We start from the raw sequence: 15,717 nt of genomic DNA, 5'->3' as shown, positions 1-15,717 counted from the left end.
GAGAAGCCTGGTGGGCTACGGTTGCAAACGAGTCAGATACAATTTAGCAACTAAACAACAACATCCTACTTGATCTCTCAGATCATTTGCTGTCACTGAGCACTCACATGCCCCCTTTCTTTCGTGTCCTGTCGGAAAGCAGTTGTTTTTCCTTCAGCGTCACGGACTCCCTCTGTTTTCTGTAGTGCTAATGACTGGCTTAATCCTTGGTGTCCTTCTTTTTTCTCTGTATGCCTTTAATTGCTGATCATTCCAATTCCATGGTTTCAATTGTCATCGCATTCATTCACTTCATATGTTAACTTGTTCTGGCCATTTGACTTGCAATCTGCTTTGATTTACTAGATTTGCAGAGTATTAATCTGTTAATTTGCTTTCCAAACCTTTTAAACTTCTTCTATGCCACAGACACTTTATTTATTTTAATTGGAGGATAATTGATTTGCAACATTGTGGTGGGTTTTGCCATATATTGACATGAATCAGCCCCTGGGTGCACATGTGCACATCTTAGTTTCCCGACCAGGGGTTGAGCTCGAGTCCCCTGCATCAAAAGACAGAGTCTTAATACTTGGGCCACTGGGGAAATCCCTCATTTAATTTTTTATGTGTGCAAAATCAAAATTAATAAATGTTTAATTAAATGTCTAGAAAATATAGCTATGTCAACACATGAACCACAAGTCAATTCACTTTCACATAGTTACATATCACTTATATATATATTTAAAATTAATTAATTTATAGTAGTTGGAGGCTAATTACTTTACAATATTGTAGTGGTTTTTACCATACCTTGACATGAATCAGCCATGGGTGTACATGTGTCCCCCTTCCTGAGCCCCCTTCCCACCTCCCTCCCCATCCCATCCCTCAGGGTCCTCCCAGTGCACCAGCCCTGAGCACCCTGTCTCATGCATCGAATCTGGACTGACGATCTATTTCACATATGGTAATATACATGTTTCAATGCTATTCTCTCAAATCATCCCACCCTCGCCTTCTCCCATAGAGTCCAAAAGTCTGTTCTATACATCTGTGTCTCTTTTGCTGTCTCACATACAGGGTTATCGTTACCATCTTTCTAAATTCCATATATATGCGTTAGTAAACTGTGGAAAATTCTGAAAGAGATGGGAATACCAGACCACCTGACCTGCCTCTTGAGAAACCTGTATGCAGGTCAGGAAGCAATAGTTAGAACTGGACATGGAACAATAGACTGGTTCCAAATAGGAAAAGGAGTACGTCAAGGCTGTATATTGTCACCCTGCTTATTTAACCTCTATGCAGAGTACATCATGAAAAACGCTGGACTGGAAGAAACACAAGCTAGAATCAAGATTGCCAGGAGAAATATCAATAACCTCAGATATGCAGATGACACACCCTTATGGCAGAAAGTGAAGAGGAACTCAAAAGCCTCTTGATGAAAGTGAAAGAGGAGAGTGAAAAAGTTGGCTTAAAGCTCAACATTCAGAAAACAAAGATCATGGCATCCAGCCCCATCACTTCATGGCAAATAGATGGAGAAACAGTGGAAACAGTGTCAGACTTCATTTTGGGGGGGCTCCAAAATCACTGCAAATGGTGATTGCAGCCATGAAATTAAAAGACGCTTACTCCTTGGAAGAAAAGTTATGACCAACCTAGATGGCATATTCAAAAGCAGAGACATTACTTTGCCGACGAAGGTCCGTCTAGTCAAGGCTATGGTTTTTCCTGTGGTCATGTATGGATGTGAGAGTTGGACTGTGAAGAAGGCTGAGCGCCAAAGAATTGATGCTTTTGAAGTGTGGTGTTGGAGAAGACCCTTGAGAGTCCCTTGGACTGCAAGGAGATCCAACCAGTCCATTCTGAAGGAGATCAACCCTGGGATTTCATTGGGAGAAATGATGCTAAAGCTGAAACTCCAGTACTTTGGCCACCTCATGCGAAAAGTTGACTCATTGGAAAAGACTCTGATGCTGGGAGGGATTGGGGGCAGGAGGAGAAGGGGACGACAGAGGATGAGATGGCTGGATGGTATCACTGACTTGATGGACGTGAATCTGAGTGAACTCCGGGAGATGGTGATGGACAGGGAGGCCTGGCGTGCTGCGATTCATGGGGTCGCAAAGAGTCGGACACGACTGAGCAACTGAACTGAACTGAACTGATACTGTATTGGTGTTTTTCTTTCTGGCATTGAGTTGGTGATGTCACCCAACCATCTCATCCTCTGTCACCCCCTTCTCCTCCTCTCCTCAATATTTCCCAGCTTCAGGTCCTTTCTAACAAGTCAGCTCTTCTCATCAGGTGGCCAAAGTATTGGAGCTTCAGCTTCATCATCTGTCCTTCTAATGAATATTCAGGGTTAATTTCCTTTAGGATTGACTGATTTGATCTCCCTGCTGAGATGTTAACTGATGCTGTTTGAAAAAAAACCAACAGAAACATAAATTTGGGAAATATAGGACGTATAAGTGATCTCTGCTAGTACTCTCTGAACCTTTGACGTGCTAGTGTACATGGTGAATATACAATGCACACCATCTTATACAACATTTTCCAGAGGTATTTGACCAGAGAACCAGTGCTTCATAGCCCTTCTCAGGTCTTGTTTCTACCAGAATTAATCTGAGAAATGTCACCCTAGATAATGGGAACTCTAGATCGCAGCACTCGTTCTTCATCTGTTTCACTCACCAAGAGAAATCTCAGCTTTACCATCCCCTGCTTGAGTACACAACAACAAGGTTGTTATGAGTAGAGTCACGCATCACTTTCAACTCTCGTCAAATTTTTTCTTGAGCTCAGCCCAGCTGATAGCTCAAGGAGGCCCTCAACTTCTGGCAGAGAACCAGCTGAGTCTGTGTATACATGCCTGGGAAAATCAGATTATCAGCCTCCACATTTGAAGCAGCTGCTAAATTCAAGGCACCAGGGCAAGTATTTTTATAAAGCACTATCTCATTTAATCCTCATGCCAATCATGGGGAGAAAGTACTAATGTGAGCTCAATTTTACAAATGTGAAAATGAAAGTCCAGTAGAACATGCATGTTGTTAAAAAAAGAAACAGACATCAGGCTCAAAATGGAGTCATCTGTGCTAAACCCACATCAACAAATTGAGACATAGTACCTGACCTAACTGCAGCTTTAACCTCCCCCAAGAATGTAATCACCAGCCAGTCTGGAGTTTTCTGGTCAGCACTAGTGAGGTAATTCACCTGATAGACCCCTCCTGTCCCCTGAAGGAAGGTGACCCTGGCAGAAATGTTCTGCTCTTCCCTGTTCCCTGCTCTTTCTGTCTATAAAGTCTTCCATTCTATACAGCTCCTTAGATATCTTTTCTAAGAGATTTGCTAGATGGGAGGATGGCCAATTTACAAATCATTCAGTTCAGTCACTCAGTCGTGTCCCACTCTTTGCAACCCTATGGACTGCAGCATGCCAGGCTTCCCTGTCCATCACCAACTCCCCCAGATTGCTCAAACTCATGTCCATTGAGTCAGTGATACAAATCATTGAACAAAGTTAGTTAGATCTTTAAATTTACTCAGTTGAATCTCATATTTTAACAGACTGGATGGCGGTGTCACTCCAGTGAACTTCTGATGGCTTGAGAAACAGTGAGAAACACAGGCATGAAGTGAAGTGAAGTGAAGTCGCTCAGCCATTGCAGGCAGATGCTTTACTGTCTGAGCCACCAGGGAAGCAACACAGGTGTGATATCTGACAATGCTTTGAGTTCCCTGTGTTTCTCACCATTTCCCAAAACTGTGGGTAAGTTCCTCCCAGTGTCTCTCTGTGTCAAGCTCTTGATCTAATTGACTTTCCAGTCAATCCTCCATTTGGCTGGAATCCTGAGTTCCACATCAGAAACTGCTTACTATTAGGGACACAGTTTCCTGCTTCATTAGAAAACCTCAGTCCTTGGTTGTGTTCCCACATTTCACGTTGGGACCTGCTGGCAGCGGGTCCTTTGTATGGAGTCAGTTCGCAGTCCCCATTCTTGGGGGTTTGCTTTCCTGGCATCCAGTACTCTCCTTAGTTCCAGGTTCCACACTGAAAATTGGTGGTGTGCACAGTGCCTTCCCTTGACCAGGCTGCAGTAACATCTCTTGGTTACTACTGGCACGGTGCAGTGCCTGTTTGTTGGTCTTGTTTTGTGTAGATAAAGGTCATTGCTAATGGGAACATTTAAAAGAAAAATGCCGTGAAACCAATGGGCATGAGTCAAGCAATTAAAAGCTGTTAAGAGTGTTTGCCACCTAACCCAAAGGCTCCAGTGTTACGAGAAGTTCATCATGGAATGTGTTAGATTGACACTAGATCACACTCTAACCTCGAGAAAATTTCCTTGCAATGATGTACATTGCAAAACGCCATACAACTGCCAACTCCATACCACATCCCTCTTAGGTATTAATCTGGTTCCAAGAGACCCAAAAGGCTTAGCCAAAAGAAACGGGATTTTTAAATTCAAAAGAGCACATCATTTTCCAACACACATGCTTATTTTACATTTAAAAACGGTAATTCCAGAAACTCTAGATAGCTACAAAAATGGCAAAATCTTGCTTAGAAAACCTAGAATTATACTGTTGCTTCATGTCCTGAGAACTTAGCTCGGTAACTGTCAAGCTGTATGTCAGTGTGCAGCCCTTCAGTCCTGTCTGACTCTTTGTGGCCCCATGGACTGTGGCCCGCCAGGCTCCCCTATCCATGGAATTCTCTAAGCAAGAACACTGGAATGGGTAAGCCATTCCCTTATTCAGGGCATCTTCCAGATCCAGGGATTGAACCGTATCTCTCTGCGCCTCCTGTGTTGGCAGACGGGATCTTTATCACTGTGCCACCTGGGAAGATGCTTGCGAGCCCCCAGTATGACCAGACATAAATGTGGGTTGAAATTCATTTGGAGCTAAGGGTCCCAAGAAACTGCTGTCAGGAGTATTCTGATGAAATAAGTTCATTTATGAAGTACACTTGAAAATTGTTGTTGTTCAGTCACCAAGTCGTGTTTGACTCTTCGTGACCCCATGGATTGCGGCACGCCAGGCCTCCCTGTCGGCCACTATCTCCTGGAGTTTGCTCAAGTTCATGTCCATTGAATTGATGATGCCATCCAATCACCTCATCCTTGTTGCCCTCTTCTCCTTTTGCTTTCAATCTTACCAGCATCAGAGTCTTTTCCAGTGAGTCAGCTCTTCGCATCAGGTGGCCAAAGTATTGGAGCTCAGGTTCAGCATCAGTCCTTCTAATGAATATTCAGGGTTGATTTCCTTTAAGATTGACTGGTTGGATCTCCTTGCAGTCCAAGGGACTCTTAAGAGTCTTCTCCAGCACCACAGTTCAAAAGCATCAATTCTTCGGTGCCCTGCCTTCTTCATTGTCCAGCTCTCACACCTGTACATGACTACTGAAAAGACCAAAGACCATGTCCTTGACTATACGGACACTTGAAAGTAAGGCTTTCAAAATTAAACAAGTAGAATATGATACCTACTTTTTAAGGCGTTCTTTTCCCACTGTTACTTATTCATTTATCTATTTTTGGCTGCTCTGGGTCTTTGTTGCTGTGTGGGCTTTCTCCAGTTGTGCCGAGTAAGGGCTACTCTCTTGTTGGGGGTCCATGGACTTCTCATTGTGGTAGCTTCTCTTGCTGTGGAGCACAGGCTCTGGGCGCTCAGGCTTTCATAGTTGCAGCGCATGGGCTCAGCAGTTGTGGCACAGGCACTGGTTGCTCCCTGGCATGTGAGATCTTCCTGGACCAGGAATCAAACCCATGCCCCCTGCATTGCCAAGGGGATTTTTAACCAGTGGATCACCATGGAAGTCCTAGGCTAACTATTTTAATTGGTATGTAGACTCCCCCAGAAGGCTTCAAGGTTCCAAAAATAGCTTCACTGAAAGATTCTTTGCAAAAGGGTAATGAAAAACTAAAAGACATACAAGGTGAGAGGTACCCGAAACGAAAGGCTGTAAGACCAACACAACAACTACAGCTCGTCTCGACTTTCCTTTGAGTAGTCTGTCAGTACAGGAACTGCAGAGACACAGGTTCAATCCCTGGGTCAGGAAGGGCCCCTGGAGAAGGAAACGGCACCCCACTCCAGTATTCTTGCCTGGAAAAGCCCATGGACAGAGGAGCCTGGTGGGCTACAGTCCATAGTGTCGCGGAGAGTCAGGCATGACTGAACGACTGTGTGCACACATCCAGAGTCACTCTGGTAATCCTTAGTCTGAGCTACCCTTCCTCTCTGAAGAGACTGTGGCTATAAGCTAAAGCCCACCAACTTAGCGGTCTTGCAGACGCCCCTCCACATGTCTATCCTTGAAGGAGGACCCCTGTACGGGTCCCTCCAAAAGTTGATGGGACTCTGGGATTTTCTGGTAAAGTGCTTTGTTATTCCTTTAAACACTCAGGGAAAAGCTAAATTAAAATTAATGGCAAACTGTGGTAGATACTGAAGCTACAGGAAAGACGATCCTGGGAAAATTGGTAGAAACCAGATAAAGGTGAAAATTCTTACCAGAGTCAGCTCTCCCAAATCTTTGCAGTATCCAGTGAAAGCGTTTGGGCTTCCCAGGTGGTGCTAGTGGTAAAGAACCTTCTTGCCAATGCAGGAGACATTAAGAGACAAGGGTTGAGTCCCTGGGTTGGGAAGATCCCTGGGAGAAGGAAACGGCAAGCCACTCCAGTATTCTTTTCTGGAGAATTCCATGGACAGAGGAGCCTCACCGGCTACACTCCATAGGTCCACAAAGAACTCTCTCAAATCTTGGTGGTATCCAGTAGAGAGAGGAAAATACCTTTTGCACCCTCTATGTGGATGCCTCTTGAGTCCAACATGTTGTTCAATATTGCCATAAATATATACTGTTTGTCCTGGCTGAAACCTGACAAAATATTTAAAGGGTTTTTTTTTTTTAATTGACTTTATAGTCAGATACATATTTGTCAGAAATTGGACACTGATCTTCCATGTCTGATAGGAACCTTTTTATGTTTCCTCCCCTAACATAAAATGAAACTATGAACCCAGAGGGAAAGAAAAGCCTTCTAAAGGCTTTGTGAAAGGATTTAATAAAATATTCCAAAGACAAACAGCTCTAAATCCAGGACACAGAAATCTTTTGATTTTATCTTAGTTAAAAATCTCCCTGATATTAACAGCAACACAACCACCACAAATAAAAGATAATGTAGTTGGATGGGGATGAATCTATCATGTAATTTAGGTTGCAATCCAATTGTTTAAGGAATTGAGAGCAACTGTTCTTAGCTTACAAATATTTGCAAAACTAGAAATGCAACTCTAGAGGCAATTAAAAATCTATCTGTTCCTTTTTACCAGTTCCCAAACATCCTCTATTTATCTCAGTTCAGTTCAGTCGCTCAGTTGTGTCTGACTCTTTGCAAACTCATGGACTGCAGCATGCCAGGCCTCCCTGTCTCAAAAGGCTTGTAAATGTGAAAATTCTCGCCTTAGGAAACCAAAGCCTTTTTTTGGGAAAATTGCATTTTTTCCTTTTTTCTCTATCTAAGTGTAAGTTTTTTACACCCTTCAGGGAGGTAACTCTTATCAGAAGGAAAACTAGAAGGGGAAAGATCACTGAAACTTAGGCGAATAAAATTTTTTATAAATATCTCCTCCACAAATATTAGTAAAAACCTTTAGCTATCTGAGCAGGTATCTTAACTTATTCTATCTACCAAAAAAAGAACTTAGATACAACTTCTTTTATAACTAGTGAGTTTGGTATCACTGTAACTGATTCGTGGCAGTAATTTACTGCCATATATATAATCATCTTCCCAGGTGGCTTAGTGGTAAACATATGTATATATGTATCAGTTCAGGTCAGTTCAGTCGCTCAGTCGTGTCCGACTCTTTGCGACCCCATGAATTGCAGCAAGTCAGGCCTCCCTGTCCATCACCGTCTCCCGGAGTTCACTCAGACTCACGTCCATCGAGTCCGTGATGCCATCCAGCCATCTCAACCTCGGTCGTCCCCTTCTCCTCCTGCCCCCAATCCCTCCCAGCATCAGTCTTTTCCAATGAGTCAACTCTTCGCATGAGGTGGCCAAAGTACTGGAGCTTCAGCTTTAGCATTATTCCTCCCAACTAAATCCCAGGGTTGATCTCCTTCAGAATGGACTGGTTGGATCTCCTTGCAGTCCAAGGGACTCTCAAGAGTCTTCTCCAACACCACAGTTCAAAAGCATCCATTCTTCGGTGCTCTGCCTTCTTCACAGTCCAACTCTCACATCCATACATGACCACAGGAAAAACCATAGCCTTGACTAGACAGACCTTCGTCGGCAAAGTAATGTCTCTGCTTTTGAATATGCCATCTAAGTTGGTCATAACTTTTCTTCCAAGGAGTAAGCATCTTTTAATTTCATGGCTGCAGTCACCATCTGCAGTGATTTTGGAGCCCAAAAAAATAAAGTCTGACACTGTTTCCACTGTTTCCCCATCTATTTCCCATGAAGTGATAGGACCAGATGCCATGATCTTCGTTTTCTGAACGTTGAGCTTTAAGCCAACTTTTTCGCTCTCCTCTTACATATATATATAATAGATGTGTGATATGTTATATTTTCTACCTCTAGATGGTATTACCAAAATTAACTTGTAAAAGAGCTCTATTTTCTTAATTTTTCTAAAGAAAATTAAGCACTTATAATATTCACATATTTATAAAATTCTTATAAACATAATAAAAACTAACCTAAATGTTTTTCAAGTTCATGTGATATGAGATAATTTTTAGTAATATAGACTAGTTTAAGTTCACTGGTATAATTAAAATAGACATCTCTTTAGGGTTATCAACATCAATAATAATGCTGACTTACAATGTTTATTCTACTTGTGTTTACTAGTCAAATAAGTTCATGTTCCTTTACAAAATTTGTCACTAAGACAAATAATTTTTACAAGTAATCTAAGCATAATTACTGAGAACAATTGAATCAAAAAGCTACAAGTAGGATAAAAATTTTAAGTGAATTTTTAAATAGTTTCCTTAAATTTTTTTGGTATCCTGAGAACTTAAAGTTTTGCTAAGTTTAATTAAATGATGGATGGTCAGTAAATTTCTAGATCATTTCCAAATAAGATAAAGTCTGAAACATTAATTACTGAATACGAGTTTATCTACTTTGGCTTCCTTTTAGAGGAACTAAGGTTATGGCTCTATTAGTAAACATGTTTGTGCAATGCTAAGAAATTTACTACAAGAAAGTTTACATTTCTAGAAGTTATGAAAAGTATATATAAGTCTGCCAGTTCACAGAATGTTAGTATGAAACAGCTCATAATTGTTTACTTCTTTATTTTCATTAAAATTAAGGTTTTTTTAAGAGCTAAAAATTCTAACATATTTAATTAAAGTTTGAAGAAAAGCAATCTTTGGTAAAGAATTTTATGCGTGGTCAGGACTGGCTAAAATTGGAATGAATTTAATTGAGTGAATGAGTTTTATATGAAAAGTAAGCCAGTGAACAATTGGTTTCTCTCTGTTAAAGGACAAAGTTTTCTTAGACTATTGGTTCGCTCTTGATAAGAGATTGTAAAAGGTTCTCTTTGCCATTTAAGGCAATCTGCCTAGAAAACAAAGATTCTGTGTTTTGTCACAGTAATTTCCCATGTTGTCTTAATAAGGTCTTTGATTACTTAAGAAAGTTGAATCTTCCCTATTAAAAGAGCTAAGGTTTTTTAAAAACCCAATTACTTAACTTTCCATATTGGCCCGTGAAGCCTTTGATTGTCATGGTGGTTAGATGTATAACTGGGTGTTTTGTTTTGCCTTTTTTTTTTTTTTTAACAGTGAATTATGATCCTTCACAAAGAGTTTCAAGTTTTAAAACGTCTTAAAAAAAATTCCCCAAATCAAATCCTAAATGAAGTCTTTTTGACTTAAACTAACTTTGGGGTTTTCCTGAGGGTCTCTGGAAAGTTTTAAAAGATTTGCTCTCCCTTCTTATAAAAACAAAGATTACTCAGACTTATTTGATGTGCTGAATTACATGGGAAGTATTGTCAAATATGAAGTAATACTAAGGCTTCTTTATACCATATTTGTATATGTTATAAATGTTCCAGAAATTGTATAATATTCCTGAAGTCTGATATGTCCTGGTATAATGTTACCACAATAATTCCAGTTATCATTTTAAAATGTCATGTGTCATCATAAAAAAACCACATTTACTTGTTAACTCTACTGTAATGAACTCTCATGAGGCATTTTTAAAAGCCTTTTGTAATTTACAGAAAGTTAGCATCTTCCCAGGAGGCAAGTGCAGTTGTGAAGAATCTGCCTGCCAACATAGGAAATGCAAAGAGACACAGGTTCGATTCCTGAGTTGGAAAGAAGCTCTGGACTAGGAAATGGCAACCCACTCCAGTATTCTTGCCTGGAAAATTCCATGGGCAGAGGAGCCTGGCAGGCTACAGTCCATGGGGCCACAAAGAGTCGGACATGACTGAGCGACTGTGCACACACATTGTTTTACTAAACTCTTTCTTCCCTTAACTCTTGTTGGCCTGGAAATGCCTCCACTTGCATCTCCCAGGCCATTGCTACGTTGGGGGATAATCTTTCAGACTGTTGGATTTGTCAACACAAACCCTTATCTGTCCATGATGCATGAGACCCCTGGCCCATTTCCCTGTTTCTGGTTAACAACCCCAAACTTGGGGAATGTTGCAGCCAGACTCTATACAAAAAAGGGACACTGAACAAGGGTAACCAGAATGAAACTTCCTGTGTGGTCTACCGACACTTAACAATTTACTGGCATCCATGGTTGTCATCCTTCCAGTCCTGAGCCACAAATTCAAATGGGAATTTGCAAGAAGCATTTATAATTCAGGGTTCCTTCAGTGGGGCCCTCCTTCCCTGGCCAACACCACCTGCTGCACCTGGATTAATTCTTCTGGGGCAGTTGAAACTCAGTCACACAAGGTCACTGAGCAAGTTACTTGGTTTAAAAAGGTGACTCCTTCAACAGGGTCTGCCTTTGACTTCTTTGATTTTGATTGGTTTGGATCTTAGGGACCATGGCTCCAGAGAGCACTCCAGACATTGGGAATTGTCCTGCTTATAACAGGATAATTATATATATATAATTCAGATTATATATATATATATATATATATATATAAAATTCACAGTAGTCTTCCTAAAGTGCTATATTCTCTCAAGACTTTAAGTGCCTGTTCACGGCCAACAACCACCAAGAAAATGATCTCCCTGAGCCTGGAGGATCAGAAAAGGAATGAACAGGATGCCTGACTTAAAAATCGTGAACCTGAAGTAATAGCCTGTGACTATCACAGAAATTAAGCCAAAAAAAGAAAAAGTCTTGACCTGTGAATACAACAAACGTTCAACAGAAGCTTGAAAAATTTTGGAGCAGTAGCTGCTCACTAATGCCTTAAAACTTTTTTTTGAAAATTAATTTTTATTTATCAAAATAATAGTATTAAATGTTTTATTGGAGTATAGTTGTTTTACAAAGTTGTGTTAGTTTCTACTATACAGCAAAGTGAATTGGTTCTACACATACACATACCCCCTCTTTTTTGGCTTTCCTTCCCATTTAGGGCACCACCGAGCACTGAGTCGAGTTCCCTGTGCTAGCCAGTATGGTCTCATTTGTTATCTATTTTATACATAGTATCAATAGTGTATGTGTATCAGTCTCCCAGTTCATCCCACCTCTCCTTTCCCTCTTGGTATCCATACATTTGTTTTCTACATCTGGTTCTTTATTTCTGCTTTGTGAATAAGATGGCCTGTACCAATATTTTTCAGGTTCCACATACATGCATTAATATACAATATTTGTTTTTCCCTTTCTGACTTACCTCACTCTGTATGACAGTCTCTAGATGCACACGCGTCTCTACAAATGACTCAGTTTCATTCTTTTCTATGGCTGAGTAACATTCCATTGTATTTATGCACCACATTTTTATCCATTCCTCCATGAACTTTTAGGTTGTTTCCATATCCTGCTATTGTAATTGAAAAGTGAAAGTGTTAGTCATTCAGTCGTGTTTGACTCTTTGACATCCCATGAACTGTAGCCGACCAGGCTCCTCTGTCCATGGAATTCTCCAGGCAAGATTACTGGAGTAGATAGCCATTCCTTCTCCAGGAGAATCTTCCCAACCCAGGGATTGAACCCAAGTCTCCTGCACTACTGGCAGATTCTTTACTATCTGAGCCACCTGGAAGCCCACTATTGTAAATAGTGCTGCAATAAATATTGAGGTGCATGTGTCTTTTTGAATTATCTTTTTTTTTTTCAGTATATGCCCAGTACTGGGATTGCTGGGTCACACGGTGGTTCTATTGTTGGCCAATAAGCATAGGAAAAGATGCTCAACATCACTAGTTATTCAGTTCAATTCAGTTTAGTTGCTCAGTCGTGTCTGACTCTTTGCGACCCCATGGACTGCAGCACGCCAGGCCTCCCTGTCCATCACCAACTCCCGGAGTCTACACAGACTCACACCCATTGAGTCAGTGATGCCATCCAACCATCTCATCCTCTGTTGTCCCCTTCTCCTCCTGCTCTCAATCTTTCCAAGCATCAGGGTCTTTTCAAATGAGTCAGCCCTTTGCATCAGGTGGCCAAAGTATTGGAGTTTCAGCTTCAAAATCAGTCCTTCCAAGGAACACCCAGAGCTGATCTCCTTTAGGATGGACTGGTTGGATCTCCTTGCAGTCCAAGGGACTCTCAAGAGTCTTCTCCAACACCACAGTTCAAAAGCATCAATACTTCGGCGCTCAGCTTTCTTCACAGTCCAACTCTCACATCCATACATGACCACCAGAAAAACTGTAGCCTTGACTAGACGTACCTTTGTTGGCAGTGTAATGTCTCTGCTTTTTAATATGCTGTCTAGATTGATTGTAACTTTCCTACCACTAGTTATTCAGTTCAGTTCAATCACTCAGTCATGTCCTACTCTTTGCAACCCCATGAATTGCAGCATGAAATGCAAATTCAAAACTACAATGAGATATCACCTCACACAGGTCAGAATGGCCATTATCACAAAATCTACAAACAATAAGTGCTGAAGAGGGTGTGGAGCAAAGGGAACTCTCTTGCACTATTGGTGGGAATGTAACTTGATATAGCCACTATGGAGAACAGCATAGAGGTTCCTTAAAAATGTCCTTGATTTTGGTCGCATCTCAGTGAAACTAAGAGTCTGATCAAAGCGGGGAATTGTTTAAAAAAAGGCAACCGGCCCAAAATGGAGACACCATGCTAAGCCCTGGAGAAGGCAATGGCAACCCACTCCAGTACTCTTGCCTGGAGAATCCCATGGAAAAGGAGCCTGGTGGACCTCAGTCCACAGGTTCACAAAGAGTCAGACACGACTGAAGCAACTCAGCATGGACACACATACATAATTGTCATTTCAGTCTTCCCCAGAGTGTAATCACCCATCAGTCTAGAATTTCCTGGTCAACATTAGTGAGAAAAGCCACTTGATAGAACTCTTTTGTTCCCTAAAGGAAGGGGACCTTACCTGAAACAATCTGCTCTTTCTTTGGTCCTCCCTGCTTCCGGCATAGAAAACTTTTCCATTTTGTCCAGTTCATTGGAGTTCCTATTTGCTAGATGGGATGCTGCCAAATTCATGCATTGTTTTTAAAAAAGCCAAGTAGATCTTTAGGTTTACTCAGTTGATTTTTGTGTTTTAACAGCATCCATGGACACACAGGTGGCCATGATGAACTTGAATCTCACACTCTGATCTGTCTCAACAGAATCCATACATTTAGCACCACACTCTTATGCTCTGACTCATTATCAAAAATATCACAGCTATGAATTTGATTAAATGAATAGAAGAAGGTAACAGAAGAGACTAGTGTCTGTGTCTGTTACTGAACCCAGGTCTGGCTGCTTGCCGCTCAAAAGCCATTACAGAGGCCAGGTTGGCAGAAAGGGAAGTTTGCCTTATTTCGGATGCCAGTGGCCAGGGACTGGGAGAAGAGAGGATGTCTGTCCAAAGGCCGGCTCCACCCACTGACAATCAGTGGGCAAGAGCTTTGTGGGCTGAGGGAGGGGGCTACATGCAGAAGCAGCAGTCAGCTCTGACAGTTACCTTGAATTTGATCATCAGTGGTCTGACTAGCATCATCCTGATTGTTTTAAGTACAATTAATCTTCAGTTCCCTCATAGCTCAGTCAGTAAAGAATCTGCCTGCAGTGCAGGAGACTTGGGTTCGATTCCTGGGTTGGGAAGATTCCCCTGGAGAAGGAAATGGCAACCCACTCCAGTCTTCTTGCCTGAAGAATCCTATGGACGGAGGAGCCTGGCGGGCTATAGTCCATGGGGTCGCAAGAGTTGCTCACAACTGAGTGACTCTCACTACTACCACGATTCTTCAGTTCCAGAGTAGGTTTGTTTCCATTTCCTCGAGGCCAGTTCTTAGCACTGTGGCAGTTTATGTCACAGCCACAGCCTAGTCATCATGTAGCTGACTTCTTCCACCTGGTGGGGGTTTCAGTATCTCTAAGACCGCTCACAGGCTGTGGCTCAGAGTATTATCTACAGCCCCTGAGAAAAAACTGAAGGTCCTTGACTAGGTTTAATGACTAAACTATAATTATTTGGTCTCCTTTGACTGTTTTCCTTTGTTCCTTTGTTCTCACTTCTCTGATTAAACTTATTCTTTGGCTAAAGTTTTTCCACAGAAAAAAGGCAAGCTGAGGACATGGGGGGGCAAGGACCATAGGCTCCTGCTCAGTTTCATGTCCACTGACTGATACTTATGGGAGCTCCCAGTTCAGTGGCTAGCATGTACCAAGGGCTGCAGAAATCTCTGTTGGATAGAAATTGGATTGCATGATATAGGAACAATGGAGCAAATGAAGAAAAGTTATCGAACAACACAGTCTCTTCACTGCAACCAGGAGGAGAAAAATCACATCACTCTCTGGAATTTCTGGAATGATTTTGAGAGCTGTGTGTTTCACCAGGTCATAATTTCCCTGTTGGCTCATGGAATCAGAGAATCAGTCACTACAGCTGGGATGGGCGGTCATCCTCGCCACTCTTTATCGTCTCTCTGTTATTACACAATGGCATTGCAGCTGGCATGAGTAAGGCATGCTTACACAATCTTGAGTTTCTTGAAGAAGTGCCTGTTAATCATACATCAACTCCTCTCCAGCCCAACAAGTAGATTTAATCTTGGATATTTAAGTAGATGACATGTCAGCAATATAGACAGAAGTTTTATAAGGAAAGAAAGAAAAAGAAGAGGTAAAAATCATTTTCCAGGTAGCTTATTCAATTACAAGAGAGACAAATAGCCAATGTGATGACACCATCTTCACAGGGAAGTGAATCGGTGTATTAGACGAGTTTCTCACACCAAGGTCAGATAATGAAGTATACATATTGTGGGTGATGATTGAAGAAGAAATCAGTAATCATTTAAGAGTAGGAATGGTGCGAATAACCAAGGATTAAATAGGAAAAGCAACAGATTGTTGGCGGGGAAAGCACACTTAGTCAAAGGGCTTGAAACTATCCTTTTTTAGTTCTATTCTTTAATTTATTAGTTTTTAAAATTGAAGTATAATTGATTTTCAGTGTTGTGTTGATTTCTGCTGGACAGCAAAGTGATTCAGTTAAACATATATGTACTCTATTTCATATTCTCTTCCATTATGA

Source organism: Budorcas taxicolor, chromosome 9 (assembly GCF_023091745.1).
Source record: "Budorcas taxicolor isolate Tak-1 chromosome 9, Takin1.1, whole genome shotgun sequence".
Classification (NCBI taxonomy): Eukaryota; Metazoa; Chordata; class Mammalia; order Artiodactyla; family Bovidae; genus Budorcas; species Budorcas taxicolor.
The sequence above is the reverse complement of the archived record's forward strand: the minus strand, read 5'-3'. Positions refer to the sequence as shown.